Genomic DNA, 6,542 nt, shown 5'->3' on the forward strand with positions numbered 1-6,542 from the left:
TGTTGTTTCCCTTTATGTATTTAAAAATGCTTTTATCATATTTCCCCTGTCTCGTCTTTTCACCAAGCTATACCTGTCAAGATCCTTTAACCTTTCCTGGTGAATTTTACCCTGCAATCCATGAACCAGTTTAGTAGCCCTTCTTTGAACTCTCTCTAAGGTATCCATATCCTTCTGAAGAATATGGTCTCCAGTACTGTATCCAGTACTCTAAGTGAGGTCCCACCAGTGTTCTGTACAATGGCATGAGCATTTCCCTCTTCCTACTGCTAATACCTCTCCCTATGCAACCAAGCATTCTGCTAGCATTCCCTGCTGCTCTATTACATTGTACATTGTCATTAACAGCCAGAAACTGGAGTACAAGAAATGTGAATTAATGTATAGCCATTTATAAGCTTAACAAAATCTCCATTATCTTTTCCATTTATTTTGCAGAAGGCAATGTTATTTGTCTATTTTGTATGTTTTAAAAATACATTATCAGTAAAGAGTAGAATAAATTTTATCCCATTTACGAGACATAAAATTGTGATAATGTATATTTGTGATATAAGTAGAAATTACATTTTGAGATGTTAGATTATAAATTATTAAATTAAGAACGAGAGTCAGGGATAGCGTCTGTCTCCGCGGGCACAAGACCCCGTGTGGAGAAGTGGTGGGCAAGCCATCATGGGCCACCCATGGGAGTGAAACGTTCGAGGCTTGTGGAGACAAGATGAGCATGTTAGCCTTTTATTATTTTTCTCTAGGGAAAGCATAGGGCCAGTTAATAGTTGTTGTACATGGGCTATTTGCAGCCTCCATTGCATTTCTACCTAGTCTTGATTTCTGATGTATCCTCCATTGCTACATCACCTGTCTGCTCCCTTACCTGCCCACCCCCGCTTATTCCTCCCACCGATCCCTCCCCTTCATCTGCAGTCCCCCACTTTCCCCTACTGCCCCTCCCTCTACTCCACCTTCTCCTCCTCCTACTCCTCCTTCCTGCTCTTACTCCTCCCCCTCTTCCTACTCCTCCCTCTACTCCACTTTCTCCTCCTACCCCTTCCTCTACTCCACCTTCTCCTCTCTCCTCCTACTTCTCCTCTTCTCCTCCTCCTACTCCTCCCTCTACTCCACCTTCTCCTCTCTCCTCCTACTTCCCCTCTACTCCTCCTTCTTCTTCCTACTCCTCCCTCTACTCCACTTTCTCCTCCTACTCCTCCCTCTACTCCACCTTCTCCTCTCTCCTCCTACTTCCCCTCTACTCCTCCTCCTACTCCCCCCTCTACTCCACCTTCTCCTCTCTCCTCCTACTTCTCCTCTTCTCCTCCTCCTACTCCTCCCTCTACTCCACCTTCTCCTCTCTCCTCCTACTTCCCCTCTACTCCTCCTTCTTCTTCCTACTCCTCCCCCTACTCCACTTTCTCCTCCTACTCCTCCCTCTACTCCACCTTCTCCTCTCTCCTCCTACTTCCCCTCTACTCCTCCTCCTACTCCTCCCTCTACTCCACTTTCTCCTTCCACTCCACCTTCTCCTCTCTCCTCCTACTTCTCCTCTACTCCTCCTTCTCCTCCTCCTACTCCACCTTCTTCCCTCTCACTCTATCCGCTACTCATTCTTCCATCTCCCCACCACCATATCTGTATCCTTTATATGCTTCCTCCCTTCTTATTCCTTACCAATTTCCTCCACTCATAGACGACTCTGCCTCTACCTGACAACATTATATTTTGAAGAAAAGTTGCTCTGGCCACTCTTCCGCCACTTCCCAGGGGGGAATACCACACTAACGAAAAATTAAAATTATTCAGACATGAAAGAACTGTTTTGGGCACTCTCAAAGAAATAGTGCGGTCCTGACCCAGATTCCCATGGAAGTAAGACACCTGTAAGGGAGGTGGCTGTCCCTCATGTTTTTTCTACACTAAGTCCCCAGAAATCTCATGAAAGGAACCTGACTCATTAGAACAAAACATGAACATTCAATTTACAGATCTCTACAGAGGGGGGTCAGCAAGAGAACTGTGAATAGAAAGACAAATACCCCCCCAATCTCACACAGAAATAGGTGAGGAAACCTCTTCTACTGCTCCTCATGGTTGCTTTGAACAGATGAAAGAAGAAACAAGACACCTTTCAACAGAGCATGCAGTAGCTTTACCAGATCCTGACTCCACTCTGTTTGCGGATAAAGAGGAAAGGTACCATACTGGATTTGCTGTTGCTACAGAAGATCAGGTACGTCAAGCACCTTCACTTTCCTCACTCACATCTGCTCAAGACGCTGAATTGACAGCCTTCTCAGTGGCATACAAAATGCCTGAAGGAAGACATGCCAATATCTACACTGACTCAAGACATGCCCTGGGTGCAGCACATTATTTTGGATCAATCTGGAAGATAAGAAGCACCACTCAGCTGCCCAAAAGCTGCCAACCAAGCCACAAGTGCACCAAGGGAAGTGGACGGAAGGGTGTCCGCTAAAGAAACTTCTATACTCACCATGTAGATCCTACCCACAGATTTCAAGCTTCTGAAAGAATGACAAGCAGCTGCTGACCCTGAAGAAATACAAAGCTGGAAAAACAGAAAGGGGCAACCCTTGAAGACGGGCTGTACTCCAACGCTCTTAAGCTCTGTTTACCCAAAAACATGTACTGGGCAGTGAGCCCATGGAACTTTATACCTATCCAAGACCCTCATGAACTCTTTGATCTCTAAAATACCCCTAAGCACCTAGCTAACTCTCAATATCCCTTTCAAGAATCCAGGTGACAAAGAGCTACTGGGTCAAATATGCACTAGTTATCATAGACATTTTGTCAGGATGGCCAGAAGCCTAGCCGGTCATCAATGTGACATCCAAGACCATATACCCAGTAATGCATTGTGAAAGTTGCAGAGATCACTCAGTGGATTCATTGTTCCAGATTCAAGACTCTCTCTGCAACATGAGAAGTGACATTTGTTGATTTTGACACACTTTTGACTCTAAAGAAAAAAAAAAAAAAAAAAAAAATGACTTGTTAAATAAAAAGATACCAGCAAGTAGGTGTTTGATGGCCATAATAATGCCTGACCACCTGCCATCGATGGAAAGCCGAGGACCCCAAAAGGAGACCTCGTGAAGCTAAAAAGATCCAAACGCCAAGCTCCCTCAGGATTATTTGCCCATCCTGAATTTGTGGTGATATTAATATTGACTAAATGATCCGAGTCCACCTACGCTGATGTAGCGTGGGACAGGTTTAATACTACAATGCATAAGCAAATGCGCCCTAGCCAAGGTTATTATGTCCATACACATAATACATGACAAGGTACTCTTGACACACCACATTCATGCTTCAGAACATAAAGAGGAGCACCCCTCTAAAGGGAAAGTTTGATTGATATATATATATTGATGCCATAGGTGTGCCAAGGGGGGTACCAGATGATTTTGCAGTAAAAGGAAAGTTTGAGTCCATTTTCCCAACCGTCACTGCTAATAATAATAATAATATTTTGATTTGCATTTATTATATCTATTGCAACCAACAACGTTTACCTGTCACCATGACTACTTGTGCCTATATTCCAGATAACACAAGTCCATATGGTAATGTAAGCTTGTCTATTTATGATGTCCCTCTGAAGAACTAAGAAGACTTTAAGAACCGTTACTTCATAGGGTTTCTGTGCCTTGGGTTAACACGTCTTCCTGATACTAACTTAATAAAGTTTTTATCTCTTAGAATATTAACATTTCATAGGGGGGACTGATGTAGAATTATTAAAAATCTTTATTGAACTTGTATTGAATTATTGTACTAACTCCATTTTAACTGCATACTGTGAATCCTCCATTTTGTCCTCCTAACCTGACTTCTTCAATCCTCCATTTTGTCCTCATAACCTAACTTGTTCATTTTAAAACTACATTACATGACAGAATTTCCCAGCACATCTAATACAATAGACAAAGACTGTATTCTCTATAAAGACATGATTAACTCAGGAACTGCTGACTTTACTGACTTTCCCCTAACTTGCAACATAGTATAATTTGAAGGCCACGAGAACACAGTAGTAATGAAATGTTCTATTCATAAGAGACCTTGCACCTGGACATGAGGCCCGATATCACTGACTGTGTAAAATGACGCTCAAGCCCCCCTTTCCACCGAGTAAACCTCATGCTGGGAAAGATGGCGCCTGAGCCTTCTGTCCACACCCTTGTCCAGAACAATACCACCTCCCGGTGGGAGGACACCTAGCTGGTCACTCAAATCCCTGAGCCAATTAATAATATTGATGGGTGGACACTGATATAGTCACATAACGTTTAATCCAATTAATGATGTTTATTTGTTATTATCTGATATTCAATGATGATGTCATTTTGCTTTTAAAAAGATCTACACAACTGTTTTCCAACCAGATTGTATTAAATTTTCTGAAGTGCTTTTAACCTGAACTCCATGTGTCAGTGTGAGCTTACTTCTGCGTATACGCAATTTAATCATCTCAGATTTGGACAGGAACAGATAGACTTTGAACATTTTGGTTTACTTTCAAAAAGTACCATAACAAGGTTAACTCAGTAGAAGTGTTTTAAGCATGCGTGGGATAGGCACTTGCTGCTAGTAACAGATCTAGAATTAATATACTATAATGCCCAAAGTCTCAATTCCTATGCATATGCAATAATAAAATATCTGGGCTTACAACAAAAAAATTATGTTAGTCAGTCTTTTAATCTGGAGGCAAACATTATCCAGTAAAAACATTTTGAAACCAATCCCTAATTGTATTACCATTTGTTAAAGAAATCTAGGTTTATTAGAACTTTCTTTTAGTAAATGTTCTTTAAGATAACCCCTCTTCCATCATGTTACCAATTTTTTTTATTTTATTTTTTTCCTTCATAATCTAACGTAACAACTTTGCATATTCCCTCTATCCACATTGCATAGTATTGCAACAAATCACACTTGCCTTTACATTTTTAACTCGTCCAAATAATTCTCTATTCCTGCATCAGATTCACTTTCCTAACCTTCGTAATAAACACTGAGCTACTAATTTTACTGAACGCAGAACTGAAAAACCAGGAATGTCACCCCTCCCTCTCCCCCCCCCGCGTCTCACAGAAGGCAAGGAGGGAGGGGTGAGGAGAGAGCCAGCATGAAGTTTTTTAACCATGTCAGCGCTGGAAGAACAGTTACGTTACAATTATTGCAAGCAAAGAGACACACAAAAAAAAACACAACATTTAGACAATACACCTAGGCTTCCCATACTTATAGCAATAATTGAAATAATCCCTGATCCAGTCAGGTCAATCCCAATATAGTAATACTCTCAGTGGGACTCAATACAAAACCCCCACCCTCTACCAGGGTAATGGCTAACACAAAATACAAAAACAATTATTATAATATACATATATTCTTAACCCTTTGTGATCTAGTTCTTCCTCAGCCCAACCTTCCTGCTGAATTCTAGCTGCAATCTACCACATGAAGGCACAGCAATTTTACACACTTTAGCAATCTTTTCAACTAGATCACACGCGCTAGCCAGCCCTTATTGGGCTTTCCTAACCCTGTTCCATTCCCCTCCTATACAGGCATCCCAGATATAGGGGAAAGAAGATTAAACAGATTATCTACAATGGTCAGCTGCCACTCAGAAAGGGTGGGTCCCTCCAAGTGCATCTTCCCAAAAACGCAGACTAGTCACTAATTCCGTGTACCCGAGGTGGTAGCCACGGATTGGAGTGGGGTGAGAAGTGTGTGACCAATCACTTCTCTCACAAGAGAAATAGTAGAGGATAGTATAATAGTATAGGAAGTGTAGAAAAGATAAAAAGGTAAGGAAAATCCTTAGAGACAGACACAGGAGTTCATGAGACTCCTAATTAAACAGACAAGACAACAATACAATTGAAATACAGTGCATGCATTACAGTTCAAATAAAATCAACAGTAATCCCTTTCCTTTACTCGTGTGCTTACTCCAAAGTCACCTCCCTCAACCTCGTAGTGTCCCCGCTCGGAGAACGACTTTCGTAAGTCTCACTACCAGCGGCCACGGAAAACAACTGACACCGGTCCGAGTTCCGTCAGCCTCCCTCTGCACAGCAGTCCACAAGAATGTGGCCACCTCTATCCTCACTCCCGTAGTGCCCCTATAAAACCCACTTATAAGTCTCACTACCACGTGATGCGGAAAACAAGCAATGCCTACTTGAATCCCCCCAGGAAACAGAGTCCCCTGCCACAAGACTAAGTCCCCTACCACAAATAAACAGAAAACTGGAATTCCACCAGCCCCAGCGCTCAGGGTTGTGGTTACCAAAAGAAAATTGGAATTCCCTCAGCCTCCACACTTGAAGCTGCGGGTTACCACGTGCACAAAGAAGCTAGCTAGGCTCTCAAAGTGACACAAGAAGGATCACAGGAAATTATGAGTCTACACAAAATCCACAGTTCCAACAATCCTCTTTTTCCTTACAGCCACAGCCACGAGGCTCCTAAAAGAGGTAAACAGGCAAAGAAGACCCCCA

Source organism: Pelobates fuscus, chromosome 5 (genome assembly GCF_036172605.1).
Source record: "Pelobates fuscus isolate aPelFus1 chromosome 5, aPelFus1.pri, whole genome shotgun sequence".
Taxonomy (NCBI): Eukaryota; Metazoa; Chordata; class Amphibia; order Anura; family Pelobatidae; genus Pelobates; species Pelobates fuscus.